The following is a 26,567-nucleotide window of genomic DNA, read 5'->3' on the forward strand; positions in this document are numbered from 1 at the left end:
GCTGCGGGGACCTTTAAGGCTAATACGTGCCTCTACAGGCGTATGTTGACGGAGACCCTGGAACCATTGCGAGCGTTGCACGGGAAGTGGGAAGTGGACCTTGGCAGGGAAATTCCTGAAAAGAAATGGGCTCAGTTGGTTAGAAGGGCCTGGAAGAGCACGAGGAATGCCAGGTTTCAATTGGTACATTTTTATGTCCTGCATAGAGCGTATCTGACACCAGCTAAGCTTAACCAATATTTCGAGGCGGCGGCCGCTCAGTGTCTGCGGTGTGGTTTGGAAGGGGCTGACTTCCAGCATATGATGTGGGGATGTACAAGCTTGGGAACATATTGGGAGGAAGTGCTGGAACTATTATGTAGTATAACTGACCGTACATTAGATCTTTAACTGGGTACTTGTGTACTGCACTGGTTCCCGCATACCGCTAAGACGAAAGTGACCAGTAAATTCCTCTACCTGGGCCTCGTCTTAGCCAAGAGGGAGCTCACAATGCATTGGAAGTCACAGAGGGGGCCTAGTGTGGGGAGATGGCGGGCGGAATTACTCAAGTGGGCGCGGAGTGAAGGTACACTTAGGTTGCAACAAGCCCTACGTACTAATAACAAAAAGGTACAGGAGGCGGCGAGGGCGTGGGAGGCCTTATTTGCAATACTGCAGGCTTCAGAAAAAGACTCGGAGGAGGGGTCAATCTTAGAGGATCAGAGGGATCCAACTGACACATTGGCGCAAGAAGACTGAACCAATACATGAACAATGTGGCAAATGGTAATCTCTAAGGGCCATCTATCCCCTGTACCACATTTGTGTTGTTCAATACTGTTACCGTACTAACTTCAGATACACTTTATTGGTCATAGTGCAGGCTCTACAGGCACACCGACAACGGGGGGGAGGGTTGAGGGTGGAGGGTATTGAGGGAAGCAGCTTGAGATATACTGTATTATCGACAATCTATTGTTCTTATATTGCTGCCTCTATCATTGGTTGTTTAAAATCAATAAAACAAATTAAAAAAAAAAAATGAAAGATTGTCGTTCTAAAGTTTGGGCCGTGGTTCTAAAACGTTTGAGAGGCACTTCTCTAGACTTAACTACTGCACTGCTAAAACCTGGGCTTAAATAAATCCTGATACTTAGACTTTAATTGATCCTAAATCAAGCTGCTAGGTCCACCATATTGACCACATGCTTTCCTAAAGCCTAACTTCTTCTAGCCAAGCTCCACAGGCTTCCAAGAAATAATAGGATTATATTCAAAACTGCACTTAGTGCACAAATGTATTTTTGTAACAGCATCCATCTTCCCCACTGCTAAAATTAGCAGCTACTCTCCATCTTATTTGTTCATATTAGCTCACCTTCATTACTTGTTTAATGCATACCCTGTTTTCGTGAAACATACTTTGGAGGCAAATCTTTTCCATAATAGTGCATTGTATGTTGAATTCACTACCACTTCTACTGAAAACCATTTCATCTCACATCACTATGAGGTGAAAGCTTAATACTTTATTTTTGTCTGAGTAACGCACAAATTTACCTCAGGGGTTTGTGCCTTCCATAAATACTTATACTAAACTAAAATAAACTCTGTTTTTGATGAAGTGAGAAATTGGCTTTGACACAGCAATGATATTTTAATTACATATCCCATGTCATCGTTGGACAGTGGTACATTTATGGTCTGACAGAACAACTGGAACCCAAGTCTTAAGTTACACCAGGAAAGAGGAGATTCTGTTTGTGGATGTCTTCCTCAGGGCTGACAATTGGAAGCTTCATGTTTGCTAAGTTTAAAGACAAAACCACCCTGTTACACTTTAATAGTGCCCATCTAGTGTCAATAAATAATAAATGAGACAATTACTTTGACTTGGGAGAAAATGTTCTATACTTTCTAATTATGACTTTAATTACACTGTTTAACAAGAAATGCTAATTGCCCATGGAAAACCCTAAATGTATTGTGATACAGTCTCAAAGGAAAGCTAAGTACTTGGATTGGCAAGCATTGCTCCAGCCACCAACAAGGAACAATCCATCTTAATGATCTGGATAGCTCCATCCTTATATTGAAGTCATGCTGTGCCAACTGGCATATACGAACAAGCAATGCCATTTAAAAAGCACTTTGTAGTAAACCACCAGGCACGTTGTAACAACATCCGTTTCTTAAGCCAACTAATGGGTTTTTGTACCCATGCCATAAATAGGAGTGAATATCAAAACAGTGTTTGGAATTTTAGTAAGAAACATATAGAGGATTGCCTTTTAAGTGATAAATGTCCTATTTTTTAAATCAGTCAGCACACAACCACTTACGGCTGAAGCCTTTCTGGGGCCGTATTACAGAAGTGCCCCGGAGGTGCATTGGGTGTTTATACGCACCTGAGGCACTTAGGTATTAGAGAAAGGTCTACAGGCGCTTGCGCATCCCCCCCTTCTGTAATACCGATAGCACTGGTGCACATAAAGCGCCAGCGCTCTCATCAGAGGGCGTTCCCTCATTTCCTTGGGGGCAGGGCCACTTTTATTTTGGTGCTCGGGCCTATTTTCAGTCTCAGTCAGACCCTATCTGGATCCTTCGTTTCTCACTTTAATCATTTGTTTTTAGTTTCAATCAGACCCAAGATCGCTTGTTTATCTTTTCAAACTGTAGTGCTCTTTATTTACTAACAATACATTGTACATAATCAAAAGCCAGTGCCATTTAATGCAACACATTTGTCATGGAAGCCCATTTTGCAGTAAAAGTGTCACAGAAACAGACCACGCAATTCCTAACTGTTTGATGAGGTGTGTTTATAGGGGGTTAACGTGGACCGGCAGGAGCTCGTATTTATAGAAAAGGTCCTATGTCCAAAAGTAAACCTCTGAAAGGCAGGTAAGAAACCCTTGCTTCAAATGATTTACCTGCAGGGATGCTTCCTTCCTGAAGATAAACAGAAATGATTTCCAGAGCCGTCAGAAGGGGGCCAAAACATTGCAGTGGGTAGCAAGGGTGCAGTGGGCCTTGATGCAAGCAGGAAAAATGGGCCCCTCTGTCAGCTGGTTACATAGGAAAATACAGTCATAATAACAAGGTATCCGGATCTGAGGAGCAAATAGAGCTTAATTAGTGCCGGTGTTTGCCCGTACTTGATGACTAGGTTTAGTAAGGAGCGTTTATACAGACATGTGGCAGCTCCAGTTAGTAAGTAGTACAAGCTGCAGCGGCCTCGTCACCAAAACCTTTGGCCCTGGCACTTATTCATTTACAAATTAAGCACTGGCGACCAACTATCTTGACATTGTGTCTGGAAGCATATACTATTAATGCAACTGGTGCTCAGGTAAAACGCTCTGATACCTTCGAGTCGAGTTGGCGCTATTTAAAACTGCAAAAAAACAAAACATTTAAGGACATCCAATGAACAGCATTCAATGCAGGGTGGTTTCAAATCTCAAATGTATGCAAGTATTCACATTCTGAACCCATTGCATTATTCGCGTGCGTTCTAATTTGATGTCGCAGTTGTGAACGCAATTTGATTCGATTTTGATGCTTAAAATGTAAGAATTTCTGCTTTAACTAATTTAGGCTCCATCCTCCATGACTGTATGATCATACTGAGCAGTTGGATGAGTAGGCACTGCTTGAAGTTGAATTCATGCAAAACTGAGGTGGTTTTGTTTGGAAACCTTTTTCCACCATGGTCTCCAGCTTGGTGGCAGACACCCTTGGACCCCTCCCACACCAGCAGTTAAAGCCAATAATCTTGGGGTCATTATAGACGAGAAACTTAAAACTTTAAGTCCCAGGTCTCTAAGGTTGTGTCTTCCTCGTACTTTACCATTAAAACCTTATGAAAAATTCTCCCACTCATTCCCAAAAACACCAGAAAGACGGTGGTGACCTCCCTTGTTTTATCAAAACTAGATTATTGTAATGGTCTATATATCAACCTCCAATCCAACCTACTTAGAAGGCTGCAGGCGCTTCAAAATGCTGCCGCTAGATTTGTCCTGGATGCTCCCAAATATCAGTCTTTTAGTACAGGTATCCAGGATCTGCATTGGCTGCCAGTAGGACAGCGTGTTAAATTTAAGGCTCTCTGCATTGCCCACAAGGCACTGTACAGAGAAGGTCCGAAATTTCGCTGGGACCTCTTCAGCTTGTATTCCCCAAACAGACCTCTACGATCAGCCAATGCCAATTTGATGCCCAATGCCAGAATCAAAATGACGAACTGGGGTGGGAGGATTTTCTGTTGTAACACCATCAAGGAATGGAACTCCGTTCCATTACATCTTAGGATGATTCCCTCCCTTCTTGAGTTTAGGAAACAACTCAATACATGGCTTTTTAGAAACTAGATGTCCTGGCACAGTATGCAGAACCGGAAGCGCCAAGACACCTACTATAAGTGCGATATATAAGTTGCAATAACATAACATAACATCTTCTACGTGACGTTATTTTACACCACGTGACTTGCACTGCTGTTTATTCCTTGCTATAATAAAGAACTTTCCGCTTCATCAGATGAGACAGAGATCTTCTCTAGTTAAGCTGAGCAAGATATAACTTTCCAGGGACAAGATGACTGTCCAGACCAAATGGCATACTAGTGCACAGACGCTGTAGTAGAATAATCAGAAAATCAGCTAATATATTCTGTTGCAGCTGTTTCCTGGTGCTTGATTTCCACTGGTTATCAATTTGTGAATTATGTATTGCTTTTGTGAATGTATGAAATCCTTTTTCTAGTGTCCCATAAAAAAGGATGATTTCTCCGTGTTAAGAGGAGACCCTTTTATCATTCTTTGAAGGTGAATTAATGCTGGATTTATGTTCCGGGTTCTTTGCCTTACTGCCTTTATTGATGTGTGAGTTTATTGGCAATACTAATTAACTGTCCAGCTTATGCATTTTCTCCATACTAAAGACCACAGGTACAACTAGAGCCATATTACGAGGGGGGGCTACTAATTTTTTTTGGGGGGGGTTAATTCTTCCAGCAATATGCAGAATGGAGATGCGGGACCTCTAAGAAGGGGTGAAAACACAACAAAGCCTCGTTAGCAAATAAATGGTCTTTTAAAGACCTGTAAAGTACTCGGGTGCGGCTGTGTGTGGGCCTGGGAGGCTGTCTCAGCCAGGCTGACACACATGACAGGGGGGGCTGAAGCCCTTCGAGCCCAATGGGCGTTTCGCGCCTGCTAAAGACCCTTCCTTGTCTGTCGTTCTTTGACCAGAAATGCTGCCGGCCCAATTTTTGGTGCATTTAATTTCTGAGAACTAGAGAGATGGTTCGTTGGAGAGCACCAAAGTCCGAGAGGGATTGCACCGCTCCTCATCCGGTATCAGCACTTTCGGCAGAGCAAATTCACGTGTGGGTTTGCACGCTGACGAAGTTGGTAATGTTTCCAAACGTTCGATGTAGTCAACAAAGGCACATGCCCACATAGGCTAAGGAAGCATGTCCTGCGTGAGGAATGTGATGGCAGATCTTTTACCAACCTAGGGACTGACTTTTAATCAGGTTGATGCAAGAGGATGGGAGCTTCTGGACATGTCAGTTCAAGTAGAAGACATCTACATGTTTCGATGGAAATGTGTTGCGCTGTGAGCACGCATATTTAAAAAAATGCTTTGGTTGTTTATTTTCTATAGCACGGAGTCAGTTCCAGGTGAGCGCTTTACAGAGACAGAATGGATTAGCAGAATTTCAAAAACTCTTTACAGGGTTCGATGATACATTTTCAGTGTAAACAGGAGAGGGGGGATAAAGAACACAATACACAGAGAGAAAAATGAGATCAGAGAAAGGCATAACATTAGAGAGAAGGGAGGCAGGCACAGCTTTTGCGTGTTTGCGGTCTGGCCAACCAACCAGTTTGAGGGAAGTATAAGAGACACTTATTTTATATAACACTGCGCAAGTATGTATGAGAAGTTCATATTACATTATTGAGTGAGATGTGAAATAACAATAAATGAAGTGAGTTGGAATTAGAGAGTCCAGGGAAAGTAAACAGAGAGCATGCCATGAAACCCCTAGTTCTACACATACACAGCTATAACATCTGGTAGAAGAGGTAGCTACCTGGCTATGAGGGGAGGAGGCAGTAGAGCAGGGTGGATAATTGAGAGGGGGCAGGTATTTCGCATAATTAGTAGTTGCTTGATTAATAGAGTGCAGGCGAATGAGTACAGGAGTTAAGTAATGTGTAGACACTCCATTAGTATCTACTTTTTTAGACTTTTAAGGTCTGTGGGATGCCAAGGATCTATTGCAGGTTTACCAAGAACATACAGTAGGTTTAAAACCCACCCATTCATTACCACCGGTTGGCTTTATTTTCACTCTCACTTGCTTGTTTTCTTATTCAATGTGTTATGTTTCATATAGGTACTCTAATATAGGCCTGGGTAACATCATACCCTTTCACCTACATCACCTCCCCTACACTACACAGTAACAAGCCTTTTAGGATTAAACCTTTACCTAGTTCTAGTCCTGGGCACAGAAGAAGAGTTTCCCTGAACAATGGCGTTCTATGACTTCATCTTTAGACTGACACAGTATGAATGAATATTCATAAGGGTTCTTGGAAACCAGGCTGGGGCTACATCCAACTGCATAATATCTATATACAAGGTTCATCCCATACGTCATCCTCATACCCAACAAGGGCTAATACAAGACACAAGGGACAAAGGAACCCTAGATACTTTTCTGTATAAATACAGCACCTCTTGCTAGTATTAGCCAGAGGGAACCGAGACTTCCAGGCCGACACACTGACCAGAGACGCTGAGGCTCCTGCATGTAGACACTCCAGCTGACAGTGGTCTAAACATCCCTTGCAGGGTGTTCAACTCAAGACCAGGAAGAGGTCCCAAACTCTCTTGCTTCAGGTAATGGGGTTAGACTAAACCTATAGGGATTCTTGGCTTCATACCTACTCACATGCTAGGTACATCTAGATAGGCATCATAGGAGTACACGCACTTTCTTTTATAATGCACTTTATATCCATGTATGTGTTAATGACTATTGCAAAATTGTAGAACTGTACTATCCTTTTATATTCACTGTACTGCTGATTATATATCTATACTACCGTCTAATGGTTATCGCAGCACATATATTTTACACTAGAAGAACAACTGTGCAATAAATACTTATTGTAACACGCCCGACTGTTTCTTCTGTGTAACTCTCTGAGATGAAGTAAGTGAGCACGAGTGACTGAGCGAAAGGTAGTACATTGTTTTCACGATCCAGGGGGATCAGGGTTGTCATGTTCTAAGGTTGCCGGAAACTATTCTCTCCCCAATAAGAGGAGATTATCGTGGCACTGTGAGTTAGCTAATCTAAACAGGCTAACATACTAGGTGGGGGTTGCTCAGAGTTAGTCTGCCACCAATCCTACAGTTTATGTTATTCAAAAGCACAGGTCCTGTATGGGTAATATAGGAACTACACTACATGGCGCCACCAATGGTGGTTTGGTACTTATTTAACAGTAGAATCTGAGTAGTTCAGGCGTGCTTATTCTCAGAGACCCCTACTCACAAAACACCAGAGACGTCTGGAGTGGGTGGGCACAAACTCCGCCACAGATGAGTATGCGAAATATCCTATTTATTGACTGCTGGTTAATCGAGCTTGACAGGACACAGTTTACCTAACAAGTGTGCATAAAACCTTATCACTACAACACGCACTCCCTCTCACAGACAAGGAGGATGCAAACGCAATTCAAACTGAACCTAAATACAGACGTACTATCACCCTGAAACTAGGAGACAATGGATTAACATCCAGGAGTGGCTTAGTAGCTTTCGTGATTGAGGCACACAAATTAAACAAAACAGAGTGATTCTACTTGTGGGTTACATTCCCAGCAGCAGGTGCAATAACACATACATTTCACTCATTCACAGAGGGAGATGCACAAGAAGAATATTGTCCGTTCGAAGACATAGAGATTCCACTCACTTACCAGGAACACCAATACTGGTTTAAAGGCGCCCTACCCCATTTAAGAGGAGGGGTAAGGCTTGGTCCGTTAGGAAGACCAGGATCAACATGGCCTATATTAGCGGCCTTCACACCTCATCCTGACATTGAAACAACGCCACAGCCAGAATTACTCACTCAACACAAAGAATTAATTAAAATCTACAGAAACATGACACAATTCGTCATGAGGACTTTCACAGTCCAACGAGCAACCGTTGCAACAAATGTAACTCAATCTCAGGGTACAGCAACTAAAATTACTCCACAAACATTACATGCAGTAATGGGCAAAATGCCCACAAAACGCAAACAAATGCCATTCTGGGTTGCTCAGAAAAAAACACAGTTAGAGGCAGTATTCCCGGATACTGTCCAATTTGAAAAACACAGAATGCTAACAATCGGCTTGCCCATGGAGATAACACCACAGCTAGAGGATTGTACCACTTGGGGTACAGATTTTGCTGACATATATACCAGAACTCATGGTATTCCTTCATTAACTGTGATACCGGATGTATTTTTTTTTTCTTTTTCTTTTTTATCCTCATATCACCAAATATGCGTCTGCAATTCTTATAAAGCCGCCCATCTGATCTATGCGCCCGCTGCCACTGCATTCGCTTTGGTCTGTGACCCAATCCAGACCTGTACCCTTGTTGGTGGCTTGGTGCAATCATTGGACCGTGAGGGGTTATTCGAGTCACAAACCACTACACCACAATATAAAGGCCTGCCAGATATCAAAGCAATTCTTTTTCCCTCCTCCCTGGTCCAAACAAGCCGTTTTAGAAGCTGCTTTAACCCAATCTTCCAGCTTAGGGGGCAGGAGGTCTCTCCATTTCATACATATTTCCCTCCATGCTATCAAGACAAGATACAGCAGTAGACCTCTATGTGAATGCTTCATCTTCTTACTTATCGTACCATCTTCCCCAAAAAGAACAAGTGTCACATTCAAAATGATTTACCTGCCAAAAATACCGCACAGGGCTTTCTCAATTCCACTCCAATAGACTCTCAGCCTTGGACAATCATAAAAAACGTGGAGGTCGTTTGCTTTTATAAGATCGCTTCTTGTACATTTGGGTGTGGGAGATTAAACAAACTTTGCTATCTTAACCAGAGTCCAATACAGCCGATTGATAACGAAAAAGTGGTTCTTCTTGAGGTTAGCCGGCTTTACATACTTATATAGAAGATTCATAGAAAGTTCATAGGTTGCTTTGATATCGCACTCCAATTAAACCTCATTCCATACTGAATGTTGTGGAGGATACTCCTTCTCATCTGCCTCCAAGGATTTATTATACCATTTAGCAATTTCCTTACTTTTAAGATTTACATTTTGAAGGAATTGCGCCAATTCCCAGTCACCACAGATTTCATTTTTCTCAGCTTTGAACCAAGGGGCATATGTATCAAACGATTTTGTATTCGCAAACGCTGCGAATCGCAAAAAAACAGCGTTTGCGAATACAAAATCGCAAAATTAGATGTATGAGGCATTTCAGCAGCGCATTCTTAAGGAATCGCTAATTTTGCGATTTCTTAAGTTTGCGTAAGCATTTAAGAAATCGCAAATTGCGATTCCTTAAATGCTATGTAACACGCACCCAAGTTGTGTGATTTCTCCTTAAGAAATCGCAAATTACCACCAACTTCAAGTTGGTGGTAATTTGCGATTTCTTTGAAAAATGCACTTTTTGGCATTTTTCAAAGTGCCATGTGGTGCACATACATGCCCTTAGGGCATGTATGTGCGCCATACGCGCACACATGCTGATTTCAGGGGTGCATCAGGGTGTCATCATGACACCCTTGCACCTTTGAAAATAATCTCAATTTGCGATTAGCAAATAGCGATTCGCAAATTGAGAAAGACTTCCCATTCATTGCTATGGGCCTCCTGGCCCATAGGAATGAATGGGAAGTTATTCCTTAATTGGGATTTCGCAATTTGCTAATCGCAATTAAGGAATTTTAGGAATTTGCAAAATTTGTGCGAATTTTTAGATACATCCCGTTTTGCAATTCTCAAATAGCGATTCTCAAAAAATCGCTATTTGAGAATCGCAAATGGAGATGTTGATACATATGCCCCCAAGATACTAATTGCATATATTTGAATCTGGAGAAGTCACTTCCAATCCTAGCTCTTAGAACCTCCCATGGATGGACCTCCTCTGATGTTATCAGGTCTGACCAAATTGTAATGCCCGCCTTTCTAATTGGAATAGTTAGGCTATTAGTTAGGCTATCTTTAAGGCATAGCGGGGTCCCAGGGGAATCCCAGATTGGGGCAAAATCAGAGTAGTAACCTACCCCCCATCTGCTTCTAACCTTATACCACAGGCTGAGGGCAGACTTGAATACATTTAAACTACTTTTTTGAAGTACCTTGGTGCCCCAAATTTGTACAAAAATCCACACCCATCCTGCCTTATCATTTCAGCCAGAAGTCTTCCCCAAGTTGAATCATCAGGCTTCATGAGCAACATTCAAATGTTCTTAAGTTGAAAAGCTACGCAGTACCAATTGATATCAGGGAGAGCCAGTCCACCTTTGATAAGCCTGCATCTAAGCTTCTTCCAGGCCAGCCTAGCTCCCTTATAGGTCCAAACAAAACTTACTATCTGGATTTTACTGATGCCCAGCTTTGGAAAATTGAGGGGGATGGCATTAAACAAGTAAGTTAATTTTGGGGAGAATAACCATTTTAACTAGGTTAACCCTTCCATATATTGTTAAAGGAAGGTTTTTCTACCTTGCTAATAGATGATCAATTTCTTTTATAACTCTATTTAGGTTGATCTGCGGAATCTTCTAGATGTTTTTCACGATTCAAATACCCAAATATTTAAAATCTTGACTTTCCCCCTCCCTACTAGCCGATATTCCAACACATCACCTCAGTTTTAGAGGTGTTGGCTAAATACCCCGACAAAGAACCGAGCTCTAGGAACTGCCACTGCGGGGTTATCCATATATAACAGCAAGTCATCAGCGTACAAACCAACCTTGCTGCTATAATGATGGGATTTAAAAGGGGTTATTAAGACATCTGCTCTTATTGTCTTTGCCAAGGGCTCTAAATAGATATTGAGCAACAGGGGCAAAAGGGGACAACCCTGTCTCGTTCCTCTAAGTATTTTGAAACTGGATGTTAAAATCTCGTTCAGTAATAGGCTGACAAAGTCCATGCAGAATTTCGAGTATGGAGAGAAGGCAGGAGCACTTCTGGCCTGGAAGGCCAGAACTGATTGGGCAAAGAACCATATAAACAAACTTATTATAAATGAAAATGGGGAGACATCTAGTAGATCGGAGGACATGCAAGCTTGTCTGCTCTCTTTATTCTCTGAGCTGTATAAGGAGGAGATCTCACCTAATATTGAGACCCTTTAAACCTGTTTGAGGGAGAAATCATTGCCTACTCTAACAGCTAAAAGCTGTAAAAAATTAGATGCCCCAATAACAGAAGACAAGATCAGAGAGCAAATTGGAAGATGTAAAATGAATAAAGCAGCAAGTACAGACGCGCTTCCAAGCGAGGTATATAAACTCCTGGTGGAGGAGCTGGTTCCGACCATGGGCACTCTGTTTAACTCGGTCTATCAATTAGGGGGCCAGGTACCTAGTTCCTGGAGGGAGGCAACGATAGGGCTCATTCTGAAGCCCACTAAGGACCCTTTAAGAGCCGATTCTTACAGAGCGATCTCCCTGCTGAATGCTGACCATAAGATCTTTCAGAGCATTCTAGCAGGGAGGCTGGTCAAAATCGTTTCACAGCTGATTAATTCTGACCAGAAAGGATTTATCCCTAAAAGGTATATTTAGGAACAAACACAGCAACTCATAGGTGATATAGATTTGGCAATCATACGATCTGAACCCTTGGCCATGGTGGCACTAGATGCAGCCAAGGCCTTCGACAGAGTATGCTGGGTATATCTTTGGGAAGTGTTAAGAATAATGGGTTTTGGGTCTATTTTTATCCAGACTTTGGAAAGATGCTATCAGTGGGCCGCTGCTAAAATAATATCAGATGTATTAAGACAAATACAGTACGAGTGCGGAGCAGAGCCTGCTCTGAACTTAGGGATGAAGTTGCTAAATAACTATGACCAGGTATCAGCCATAATACTAGCTAATACTAGAGGGGAAGTAGCTGCAGTGGCAATCCCCCAACGCCTAAGGGAGTTCAGTCCATTAGACCCACCACACGAACTACCCAAAATAATTGAAACTGTGTATGCAGAATTAGGCAGAGACAGTTTGGGTGGGAAATCTTTAAAACCTCAACTGATGGGCAGTCCTGAAAAGGACACTTCCAAGCAGACACCTGCTTCTTCTTATAATAAATAATAATAATAATAATAAAAAGAAGTGGGATAATAAAAAAAAACAAAATTATACAGAAAAAAGGTCCTAATCCTGAGGTAGATCTACTCCACAGGAGCACTCTGAAAAGCGGTACAACCTTAGAAATAGGGATAACATTAGGAAACCTGAAAGGTATCAGGTTACTGATACTCTTTCCTCTCGTTCCTTTCAGGGTTCATCAAAAAACTCAGAGAGAGAAGGACGGTCAGAACACAAAGAAGAGCGTACTAAGTCCAGAGATATGCCGCACGCTCAAGACTATACTTCCAAAAAAGAAGAAAAGCCAAAATCAAAACCTCAGTTTAAAAAGAAGGTTGCAGGCCTGAAAATCAGACATGCCCAGAATTCTGAGGACACAACTTCTGAACGGGGAATGGGCTCAGATGATGCTAGACATGGCAGCAAAAGTAACAATAGCTCAGGGTGGAAACACCAGATAAAAGGGTGAGCGTCCCACATAAACTACATGAATTAACACTCCGGATGGAAGGAGACAAGCCCAGAAAAATGAAAGGTCTCTTTTGGAAGAACCTGTCATCTGGTTATGACATCCTGTTAGCTGAACAATATTGGCTGCCAGCATTCGTTATGGAGTGCCCTAGGGAAGAAGATAGACATTTTCCATCTCTCTCCGACCACGTTCCCGTACACCTTAAATACACATATGCACGGGAGTGGGCAGTAGCCCTAGCTCCAGCATTATACAAAAATCATGCCGGATGGAATGAGAATTCAACCCACCACATGATCCCGTTAAAAGTCTCACCAAATGCTCAAAGGCAATACCCAATAAAGCAAGAAGCTACAAAACAGGTCAGGGAGATCTTAGATCAACTTGAATATCAAGGGGTCATTAAAACATGCACCTCACCAATGAACAATCCTTTGTTTCCCGTGTCAAAACCAGACAATACATATGGTCTAGTTTTAGATTACAGACATTTAAACACTTGCACTAAGACATTTGCAGTTCAGAATGCACACAGTGCCGCATTGATGAATACCATCGTGTGGAAAAAATACAAAACAATACTTGATATCTCAAATGGATTTTTCTGCCAAAATATAGCACCTGAAAGCAGGTATTTGACTGCATTCTCAGTGTTGGCGTCGCAGCGACAAGTTTGTTGTCTCCCTTAAGGGTATAAAAACAGCCCCGGGGTATTTTCAGCAAGGGTAACTGAGTTACTCCAAAATTTTGATGAGGAAGCATTGTCCTATTCGGATGATATTTATCTGATGGATGATGACTTAGAGAGGCACTTGACCAGAGCGAACACCATAAGTATGGGATTCGCCTCTTAGGGCTACAAATATAACTTTAAAAAATCAAAAATTGCTCACCTCAATGTCCTGTTTATGGGATATGAGCTGTCAAGTGAAGGGAAAAGTCTGGCAGCTAACTTTTTAGAAAAGGGTGCGCTGCTCCAACCTCCAAAAACATAAAAAAATCTACAATCAATACTGGGATTCCTAAATTTCGGCAGAACATACATTTTGGATTATGCAGAAAGAGTAAAACCTTTCTACGATTTACTAAAACCTGACTTCTCAGTTAAACATTGGACACAGGAGCACACAAATATCCTCCGTTCACTACAGAAAGACATGATAGCTTCCAAACACTTACAAACATGCGTAAATGTACGCCACTTGGTTATCCGTGTAATAGCGGGTAAATATGGGTATACCTACTTAACCTTTAATGAAGGCGAAACAGTACCAATCGCATACAAATCACACCTGTACACAAATGCAGAAATGCGTTTCAATTCGACAGAGAAAATCCTGACAGCAGTTCAGACCGCTGTAGCAAGAGAAAGAGCACTGGATAAAGGGAAACGCGTAATTGTCGTAACCCCAGTACTAGCTTTAGAAGCTGTTACACAGGCTAGCATTCCAAATTCAAAATCCTTACATCCAAGATGGATACAATGGGCAACGGACATTGAATACAGATTTGATCCAAGTCTAAAAATACAAGCATTCCTGCAATAGGAACAAGAATATCCTCTACCAAATGAAATCTTGCCTCTCGATCAGTATGAATATGTATATATATGTATATAGATGTATATATATCATTTACAGTGACGGATCTGCTCAACCGGCCATAGGGAGTAAGCAACAATATAGCGCAGCATGTGCTATTGTTAAAGGTCTCATGCGGGATGGGAAGTTCCATCCAAGTTGCACCAAAACCCAATCTCTAGGAGACTGCACAGCTCAGTTGGCAGAGTTAAAAGCATTAATACTGGCACTAGTGAATATGGATCACGAATTCCCCACATTAATCGTGTGTGATTCCTTTCACTGTGTGCAATCATACAATGAATACCATTGGGAGCAAAACGGGTTCAAAGATGCAAAAGGTGGCACAATTAAGCATAAAATGCTATGGGGACAGGTAGTAGAGTTGAAAAACGAACTACCGAGGGCTCATGTGATACATACACTGAATCATCAGCGTGATGGCCTTCACGTTGAAGGGAATTCATTGGCTGAGGAAGCCACAAAGGGGGCTGTATGCATGGCTTCCATAGCTGCAATCACACGTTTAAAATCGAGGATAGACGGTGATATTATGGTTGCTGTCATTGCTTCACGCAAAGGCAGCTCAGCAGTACCAAAGAAAATTCAACGCTAGTACTCCTACAAGTTAGATGCAAGCAACATTCCATATGCTAAGATTCCTGGAGTGGGGGATAGAGTAATACAAAATATCGATCGCAGACAAGGTTTGATTGTTGCAGCACACAAGGGTTTGAGTTCTGCGCACACAGGCGTTACAGAGGCTATTTTGTTATTGATTCAGCGCAATTGGTGGCCAGGTCTCACAAAGCAAACTAAAGACTATGTCTTGAAATGTGACATCTGTCAGCAGATGAATGGATCCACCATAACACGCCTGGCACAGACACCATGATTAAAATCAGACAAACCTCTCGCATGTGTGTATTTGGATCACTGCGGCCCCTTACAATCTGATGGGGCTTACAAGTATATCTTGGTGGCAGTGGATTCATGCTCCAGATTCCGATGGGTTTGACCTCAGCGCTCGGCTTACGCTCGAACTGTAGAGCGACCCTTGAGCCTTTCATAGGCAGGTCGCGCCCCACGCCGCACAGCACCACCTGTGTGTCCTGCCCTTAAGCCCCAGCTGCCGCTGCTGAGGAGAGTTCGAGGCCCTCCTCCACCCACAGGCTACCACCTGCGCCTCATCCCTGGTGGCCAATGGAAGGCCGTAGGTTTGTTTTGCTGTAATTGTATTGCTTGTCTTATTTGTTTATTTGTTTCTTTCCTCCTTGTTCCTTGTTTTATTTCTGTGCCCTGTGCCCTTTTTCCTTCTGTTTCCTTCGCTGTTCCTGCTCCCGTTTTCCTCCCGCTGCGTCCCCGGACGAGCGCACACCTGCTTCCTGGCCGCCCCGAAGTGCACCAAAGGACCCTTCTCCAGCCGGAGCTACAGCTTCACCAGTCTCCGAGCCGCCAACCCGCCAGACCAGGACAGGACGCAACCACCTCAGATGCATACTACTGAACACCCTCTCCGCACGCAAACACGCCGTCGAACTCTGGGACCTGCTTGACACATCCTCCCCAGACGTCGCCTTCCTGACAGAGACCTGGATGAATGACACCTTGGCACTGGACATCGCCATAGCCATTCCGGACGGCTACAAGATCACCCGAAGAGACCGCACCAACGGAATAGGAGGGGGAATCGGCATCATCCACAAGTCCACCCTCAAGGTCTCAACCAACTCCGACGACACCCTTAGCACCGCCGAACACCTGCACTTCCAGATCCACATTGATCCCAACACCACCCTCAGAGGAACTCTGATCTACAGACCCCCCGGACCCCGGCCTCAGTTCAGTGACTCCATCGCCGACTTTGTCAGCACACACGCCATGACCTCCACAGACTACATCCTCCTCGGAGACCTGAACTTCCACCTCGAGAACAACAACGACACCAACTCCACCACCCTGATCAACAACCTCACCAACCTCGGACTCTGACAGCTTGTCACAACGCCCACCCACTCCGCCGGCCACACGCTTGATCCCATCTTCTCCGCAAGCTCCCACGTCTCCTTCAGCCACACCACCGAACTCCACTGGACCGACCATCACTGCATCCACTTCACCTTCCAGAAACCCACCACGCACCCCCTCACCCAACAGATCCCCCGTCGCTGCTGGAGAAATATCACCGAAGACCAGCTAAACACCGCCCGAAGCCCACCCGCCAACCCCTCCGACACCGAAGCCACCGCCAGCAACCTCAGGCGTTGGATCGACGACTGCGCCAACACCCTCGCCCCGATCAAGAAACCCTCCAACAGACACACCAACAAGAATGCCAGCTGGTTCTCCACGGACCTCCAGACCTCCAAACCAACCTGCCGAAGACTAAAGACGAAATGGCACCGCGAACAGTCACCGGAGAACCACGCAGCCCTCAAGAACGCCATGCGCCAACACTATCACCTCATCAGATCCGCCAAAAGGACCTCCTTCAAGGTCCGCCTCGCCAACAACGCACAAAACAGCAAAGAGCTCTTCAACATCGTGAAGGAACTCTCCAACCCCAGCTCCAACACCAACGACATCCCACCATCGCAAGACCTATGCAACTCCCTGGCCACCTTCTTCCATAACAAGATCACAGACATCCACGACAGCTTCGACAACCAGACCACCACTGCAGCCAACGACACCTCAGACCCCACGACCACCACCTACAACGACCACCTGGACTAACATCAACGACAACGACACCATCAAAATCATGAACACTATCCACTCCGGCTCCCCGTCAGACCTGTGCCCATACCACATCTTCAACAAAGCCAGCGCCACCATCACACCCCATTTCCGCAAGGCCATCAACATCTCCTTCGAGACCGCGGCCTTCCCGGACAGCTGGAAGTGCGCCGAGATCAACGCCTTGCTCAAGAAACCCAAGGCAGATCCGAGGGACCTTAAGAACTTCCAGCCCATCTCCCTGCTCCCGTTCCCGGCAAAGGGCATCGAGAAAACCGTCAACAAGCAGCTGACCCACTACCTCGAGGAGAATAACATCCTGGACCCGTCCCAGTCCTGGTTCCGCAGCAACCACAGCACCGAAACTGCCCTCATCGCAGCCACCGATGATATCAGGGCCCTGCTGGACAACGGCGAAACCGCAGCCCTCATCCTCCTGGACCTATCAGCCGCCTTCGACACGGTCTGATCACCGCACCCTACGCACACGCCTCCATAACGCAGGGATCTGACACAAGGCTCTGGAATGGACCAACTCCTTCCTCTCCGGCAGAACCCAGAGCGTCCGCCTCCCCCCTTTCTGTTCCAAAGCCTCCAAGATCATCTGTGGCGTACCCCAAGGATCATCCTTCAGCCCGACATTGTTCAACATCTCAATGGCCCCGCTCGCCCACGTCGAAAGACTGCACGACCTCAACATCATCTCCTACGCCGACGACACACAGCTGATCCTCTCCCTTACCAAGGACCCCACCAACGCCAAGACCAACCTCCACGAAGGAATGAAAGCTGTCACTGAATGGATGAAAAACAGCCGTCTGAAGCTGAACTCGGACAAGACGGAGGTCCTCATTCTTGGCTCCACCCCCTCAGCTTGGGACGACTCCTGGTGGCCGACCGCCCTGGGAGCAGCACCAACGCCCACCGACCACGCACGCAACCTGGGGTTCATCCTCGACTCAACACTCTCCATGGCCAAGCAAGTCAACGCCGTCTCATCCTCCTGCATCAACACCCTCCGCATGCTCCACAAGATCTACAGGTGGATCCCCACCGACACAAGAAAAACAGTCACCCAAGCCCTCGTCAGCAGCAGGCTGGACTACGGAAACGCCCTCTACGCGGGAGCCCCGGCCAAACTGCTGAAACAACTACAACGCATACAGAACACCTCAGCCTGCCTGATCCTCGACATCCCTCGACACAACCACATCACACCCCACCTCCTGCACTGGCTGCCCGTCAACAAGAGGATCACCTTCAAGCTCCTCACCCATGCACACAAGGTACTCCACGACACCGGACCAGCATACCTCAATAGACAACTCACCTTCTACAACCCGAACCGCCAGCTCCGCTCCGCCGACCGCACCCTCGTCACCATCCCCCACATCCAAAGAGCGGCCTCCGGTGGCAGATCGTTCTCCTACCTCGCCGCCAAGACCTGGAACACCCTCCCCATCCTCCTACAGCAGACCCAAGACCTACTAACCTTCAGGAGGCTACTCAAGACCTGGCTGTTCGAGCAGTAGCAGTGCCCCCCTAGCGCCTTGAGACCCTCACGGGTGAGTAGTGCGCTCTACAAATTCCTTGATTGATTGATTGATTGATAAAAGATTTGCGAGTCTTTATAGGGACATACACAGTTGGCACGTTACATTTTGACCGTGGCCCAGTGTTTAGCTCTCGGGCTTACAAAGAGGTCATGGAAAGTATGGGCGCAGCATTGCAGCACTCCTCTCCGTACCATCCTGAGGGAAATTCGGTTGTGGAGAAGAAAAACCGGGACTTAAAGCAATCTTTAACAGCTAGGGTATTAGGCAAGGGCAGTAGTTGGGTCAATCACTTATATGGGGTACAAAGAGCACTCAACAACCAGCCCAGACGTTCTCTAGGGGGTGTCACTACATACGAAGTCCTATTTAGGATGTGAATGTGGGTACCTGATCTTGATTGTGAAGGCGCAGTGGCGGATGCGAAACCATTTGAGATCCATGATCGTTTAGCTGTTTTACAGGATCTAAATGAATCCAGGACACAATAAAGTAACGTCCACAAAAAACAGACTGCCACTGGAGAAGTCAAGGCAGTCACGGCAAGACCTGCCTGGATGTCAAAAGTCGGGGATCTGGTCAGAGACAAAATAGCAGACAAAAAGAATTTGGACCATCCTACAGACAACCTGTAACTGTCCTAACAGTTTAAGGAACAAGAACTGTACTTTGCCGCCTCTTGCCGGGAAAAAGGAGAAAAGATTGTCTCAATTGACTTAATCAAACCCCACTGTGTGGCCAATACTAAGCAGTAGGCCTCGTGGACTCCACAGTAGCAGACGCCCTCCTCTAGCTACAAACCAAGAAGTTCAAACAGAAAGACTCATCATGTTTGAAGAGCATCCTGTACGGAATGAAGGACTATGCAACAATGCTATGGAACTCGTTCCTCTTGAACCTGAAGTTCATCTTCAAAATCAAACTCAAAATAATAACCAGGTTGCAATTAGACCTAATACAGACGTCTACGTCAACATGCCTCACCGAGAGCAAAATGCGATTTCCTCAAATTCCGATGCAATTCCAACAATTGATCAAACTGCTTCTGCCTACTTCATGAACGTTGAGACGTTTCCCTTGGATCCATGTGAACCAGAAACGACGTCAGACCAACAATCACACAAGCAACAGATAAAGAACTTTCTGCACTTTCTTCAAAAGACATACCTGGTATCGCCTTGGGTAGAAATCTGGGTAATTTCTGGGATACTGTTTTTTCTTTTCTGGCAAGGCTTAGTTATAACTTTTAGCATGCTTATTAATGGAAGATACCTCCAACAAAGCTCTACAGCCCAAAAGGTCAACTTGATTCTGAAGCCACATAAGGCATCACATCGTGAACAAAGAGACTTGTCATCAGTGAACATTACAGCAGTTCCTATACCGGACGGTATAGTTTGAGACAAGGTTGATTTTGATATATTCGGCCTGACCGAACTTTTAAAAATTTCTCATGTATTTAAAATTTCATTAAGTGATATCATTACCTCCAGTACTTTTTCTGATGATTGGGACACTGAAACTGTAAATAACATGTTGTCTGATTTAGAGAAAACTGCCACATTTCCAAACACCGAAATGTTAGAAGGTACTTCAGACTATGAGACATTGTACTGTTACCAACATTATGGTCATCATTTCCTGCACAAATCTATAACATCTAGAAATGTTTTTGAGTGCCATCAATGGGAACGTTGCCCTATGCCACCAAAAAGTAGTTCACAAACATTTGCACAGAAATTTTCATATTTTTCAGGGTTTAACACCACTTACCTGACCTCATATTATTATAAGGTTACACCTACTTCGGCACTGAAAATTATGCTGACTAACACCAATCAGATTTACTCTACTTCATTTATTGCCCATTTGTCTGAACAGGGGTTTGACCTATGGAAGGACACAATAGAGTTAAACGCATTCTAGGGATCTAGGGACTGGCAAATCCATGGAACAGAAGCGCTATTTAGAGCCTGCCTCATTCCACAGCAGATGATATTTCTAAATGACACTGTGCAACAAACATCTTGTCTTGGACTAGCCAAGAACAAAGACCTGAACACACCTCGGTTTTCAACACCATCACAGATGGAGGGGTGGGAAAATTCAACGTCACTGGAAGGGGCAACAGTAGATGACATTTTACAGTACAATAGATCAGACCCTAATTGGAAATAATAGTTGGTTTGGCCCTTAGACATGAACATATGCCAAGAAAGATTCTGGGGTACCACCGAAGGGTTTAGTATCCACAGGCCAGACCCACGCTATGTACAAAGAGAACATCAAGGGGTAGTGACATCCTACAGTGTTGGGAAGTTGTGCCTTGATTGGCTAGAAACCTCAACACTCAGAGAAGTGAAACAACACTTATCCTTACTCTCACAAGAAATGGATCTTAGGGATTTTTTACAAGGTCCCAGGAAACCTCGTCAGAAACGTTTCACATATGCTGCCATTTGTTCTGCCTACAATGAAATCTGGAAAATATCCTAACAAGAGGCCGCAGAAAGAATACGGGAAATAAACCGTATTAACTTAGACAAATCTCTACCTGTGAATTGGATAATGGGCTAACAACTTTGACCTCCAGGATATATTCTTTAGGCAACATTGTATCTTCGGCGATAGACATACTGAAACAAGATTTGGCCATATTACAACACGGACAATCTCAGTTCCGTTCTATTATGTTATTGAGCTGGGCGCTGCAATCTTTGCAGGCAGGCTATGTGCCTTGGCGTTTTATCAACAGTACGTCTCTGTTTTCTGAATATAATCTAACAGATAAACAGGTAGAAATGGCACAAAGGGGAGCTAAATATACAATGCTGCGTATTGAAAAACTGGATAGATTACCATTTACAGTGGCGGAATCACCATCTACTGAATGGCTAATCCATGGCCACATAACTCTACCGGTTACTACCTTTCAGTTTCAATATTGCCTTGAGCAAAGGCAGGCAGGAAAATAGGAGAAAATGGGTAGGGAATACATTAAGGAATCCTGGGAATTACTATATAGATTTTGATACTGGAGTGGGGATCAAGAAGTGTTTCTGAGTGGTACAAACTGCAAGAGCGCTTTAAGCAGTTCTCTCATGTGCCAGGAAATTATTTTGCACGGAGCATGTAATGGTTCGGTAGCGAATTTGTCTTGCCACATGAAAGGGACTCCAGCTGCCGTGATTACACCGGTATTCGAGTTACGATCAAGGTTGCTGTGGTATGCTTCCGGGCATCGCCTATCTGGTCACTGTAAACTCCAGGGTTACTTGCTGTATGCAAGTATTGTTTCCCCCGACAAGTACAGTCAGGGAGGTGCCATTATGGCCTTTGTTAAATGTTTCGTTTATACAATTTGATACTTTGAGCAGACTGAAAGCCATGCTTTTACAGTAAACTGTACCCTTAACCTCTTCTCGAGAGACCTTTGATCTTCAAGTCGTAAGGACCTCGACCGAGATACAGGCACTTATACGTACAAACTGCCCCTTTCATTTTGTTGAAATGGTGGGTTGTATCTTTAACATGTCTGATACGAGTGGTATTGTACACCTATTTAAGACCATAGGGTCAGGATTTCTAAGCACCTTTCAGACGATCCTCGGAGTTATCCCAAATTTTATACACTCCGTATTTGGAAGCATTTTTGGAGGTCTACCTCTGATCCTGCTCTCAATAGCTGGAATCGTAATTGTAATTTACCTGCTATGCAATGGACGGCCCAATTGCCAACGGGATGGCAAAAGCTCTTATTGAGCAGAAATACCGTGAACGAATTGTACAAAATCTGGGCACACCTTGCCTAAGGGAACTGAGCACCTCTTGGTCCCTATTGTTTAGACCAGTCTGGATGGACTGCATCTTACCTGTTCTTCGATGCCTGTTTTGCGGTGAAGAATGCGTGTTGGACCTCTGACACTCGCAACGGACATGCCTGCGGACTTAAACACCAGGCTGGAACCCTCGAGGTCCCATGCTCGGCAATGTCCCCAGTGTATTCCTATCCTGATGGCTGCATTCCTCGAAAACCCGCAGTTGCCTTTTGCTACAACTGGGTTGAGCATCAGCTCTTCAACTAGCACTACCACCACTAGCACCCAGGTCTCGACCACAGCACCAGCTGCCTCTACACCAGCTATTGGCAGTGCTGAATATCATCTGTGCCCCGTTGACGTACTTTGCGAGGTGTTACAAGGTCCGTCCCCTGCGGCAGTAAGCAACGACGATGTTGCGTCTCCCAGCCAGGACACTTAATCTATAATTGGCTCATTGTATGCTGGGAAAGAATTCGGATTTTCCTTTACATTTCAAACTCGACTAAAATTGGAACATTTCCTAAAATTGACACTTTTGCTAGAAAAGCATGGCCTTTTAAACGATTATAGTTCGGCTTCTATAAACGAACTCGACTAGTACTTTGGCTTATGTGACAATTCCAATACTAACTTTAATTTTTTTTTATCCCCTCTTAAAATGTTTTTAAATGATTTGAATGTTTTAAAAAATGTTTTACGTGGCTCACTGATAATTTTATGCACTGCTACCAAGTGAAAATTAGTGGTTCCCTAGCAATTTATTATTGTTGACTAATCGGAAGAGTGGGTGTTATGTTTCATATAGATACCCTAATATAGGCCCGGGTAACATCATACCCTTTCACCTACATCACCTTCCCTAACCTACACAGTAACAAGCCTTTTAGGATTGAACCTTTACCTAGTTCTAGTCCTGGGCGCAGAAGGAGGGTTTCCCTGAACAATGGTGTTCTATGACTTCATCTTTAGACTGACACAGTATGAATGAATATTCATAAGGGTTCTTGGAAACCAGGCTGGGGCTGCATCCACCTGCATAATATCTACGTACAAGGTTCATCCCATATGTCATCCTCATACCCAACAAGGGCTAATACAAGAAGCAAGGGACAAAGGAACCCTAGATACTTTTATGTATAAATACAGCACCTCTTGCTAGTATTAGCCAGAGGGAACCGAGACTTCCAGGCTGACACACTGACCAGAGATACTGAGGCTCCTGCATGCAGACGCTCCAGCTGACAGTGGTCTAAACATCTCTTGCGGGGTGTCCAACTTGAGCCCAGGATGGGGTCCCAAACTCTCTTGCTTCAGGTAATAGTGTTAGACTAAACCTAGATGGAGTCTTGGCTTCATACCTACTCACATGCTAGGTACACTTAGGTACATCTAGATAGGCATCATAGGAGTACACGCGCTTTCTTTTATAATGCCTTTTATATCCATGTATGTGTTAATGACTATTGCAAAATGGTAGAACTGTACTATCCTTTTATATTCACTGTACTGCTGATCATATTTCTATACTACTGTCTAATGGTTGTCGCAGCACATATATTTTACACTAGAAGAACAACTGTGCAATGAATACTTATTGTAACACGCCCGACTAAATCTTCTGTGTAACTCTCTGAGATGAAGTAAGTCGGCACGAGTGACTGAGCAAAAGATAGTACATTGTTTCCACGATCCTGGGGGATCAGGGTTGTCATGTTCTAGGGTTGCCAGAAACTATTCTCTCTCTGATAAGAGGAGATTGTAGTGGCACTGTGAGCTAGCTAATGCAAACAGGCTAACTTACTCGGTGGGGGTGCTCAGAGTTAGTTTGCCACCAATCCTACAGTTTATGTTATGCAAAAGCGCAGGTCCTTTATGGGTAATATAGGACCTACACTACAAATGGCTTACTTGTCTATCTTGTTCCATATTTTGTTTGCCCTTCTCCTGGAACATGACCTCTTTACCATCCTCTTGATTGGCTGACTTGTGTCCTTCCACTACTCACTTTTAGAGAACTACTTTTTCATTTTGGTTAAGCACTTTATGAGAGTGCCTGCTTTTTCTAGCTGTCTTTCTCGTGTACTTTTTCACTGCGCTTCATGTTGCTCTCTCTTGCTTTTGTGCATCAACCATCTTTATGTTCTGTACTCCTTCGTGTGCCTTTCCTATCATCCCTGTGTTGTCCTCTTTAATGTGCTTCTCTCCTGCCCTCATTATTGCTCCCTTCCTCATGTGCGTCGTGGTCTGCTGGACAAAGAAAGCATACATCTGTTTTAAACATAAAGCAATGGCCTGCCAGAGCCAATTGTGTTGTATTTTATTATAATTGCATTTGTATAGTGCTTATTACCCCTGACGTCTGTAAAGCACACTAACACCCATGGGGGTATCCTGGCCAGAAGGTTAGTGGTTAATCCAGAGTTTGTGTTAGTTAGTGGGATTAGTCTTGTGCTCTCAAGGAAACCATTGAATGCATTTAATACAGTTTGTTTGTGTCAGATTGAAGTAATAGGAGTTAGGTGTTATCTTTTGCGGGCGGGTTTATGCGGAGGTATGTGAGTTCATGAGGATGATTCTTGGGATTAGTAGAGTTAGAGGAGACTAGGTACTGCTAGTTTGCACGAGTATGACTTTCAAATAAGGAGAGACTGATTTTTGTAGTGTGGTGTGGGAATTTTGCAGAACTACAATGGCAATATCTAATAAACACAATAATAGAGATTAAGGCAACCATGCACCTGATTTACATACAGTGTACTCAGGAAGAGGAGGCATGCGGAGGATGAGAAGTAAGGAGAGGGTATTTGAAAGAAAAAGAAAAGGCAACAATCACACGTATCAGGCACAATATAAAATGCAGTGAAGTACAACAGTGACAAAGCAAACGCTCTGCAGCGAAATACATCAGGCACAAAGCACACTGTAGTGAGTACATTTAATGCAATGCACACTGTAGTGAAGTACATCACGATAGAGCAGACTGCAGTGAAGGGCTTCACGCAAAAAACAGGGAAGTATACCAAGCAAAAGGCACACTGCACCAAAGTACGTTAGACACAGCACACACAATGGTAAAGTGCACAAGTCTAATGGTGGACAAGTAAGATAATGAAACAATCCCACTTTGTTACATTCTGTAAGGATGATTTATGTAATGGAGATGAGTGCAGACCACTGAAAATATGTGTTATCCTGCTAGATATTTGTAACATTTTCCTGAAAGATCAGATCACGTCACAGGGTTGCAGCTTCCAGAAGGAACAGAAACATATCTGATTCACTGTAGTCTATGTGTAAAGAGGAACCATAGGCTGCCGAGTGTCATTGCAAGCAATGGGCACCAGATTCACAAAGCTATTTGTGTAACTTCGTGACACATAGGTGTACAAACAGCTGTTATTACCAGAGCAAACTCAATTTGGTTCACAAAATATGACTTTGCTCTTGCTTGCAACTAGATTTACTTATATGCTTTTGAGCAATTTTAAACAAGCATGTATGGCCACTTCTGTAATAGTAAAGTGTCGAAAGAGGCACCAGAAATGGTCCCAGATGCCTATTGAGACTTGGGGGGGTGACAATTTCTGTAATCGTTATTTTCTTGGTTGTTGACACACCATAATTAAAACTTGCATTACCCCTTGCTCCACCAACGCTGTACCTTTTCTGTTGTCTATTTCTGAAGGGGAATCCCTTAATGCTTAAAACGCAGATACAAGTATGCCCTACTCCAGTAGAGTATAGTTGCACAATTTACAGATCATAATATGTGTAGTATTATAAATGCAAACATCTGAATATTCTATTTTAAGAAGCTATAAATTATCAAATTACACACAGATACAAATGGAGAGCTTGTTTGTAATCTAAAATATAGCATTAGAATAACCCATAAATAGGCAGAGTTTACAGGAAATTCATATTGGAGGTCCAAACAAAATGCACCTCCCAATATCGCGTTAATAGGTCATTTTTCATATGTGCATAAAGCATGTTTTTCTTTGTTGTTTTCCCAAGTGC

Source organism: Triturus cristatus, chromosome 12 (assembly GCF_964204655.1).
Source record: "Triturus cristatus chromosome 12, aTriCri1.1, whole genome shotgun sequence".
NCBI lineage: Eukaryota > Metazoa > Chordata > Amphibia > Caudata > Salamandridae > Triturus > Triturus cristatus.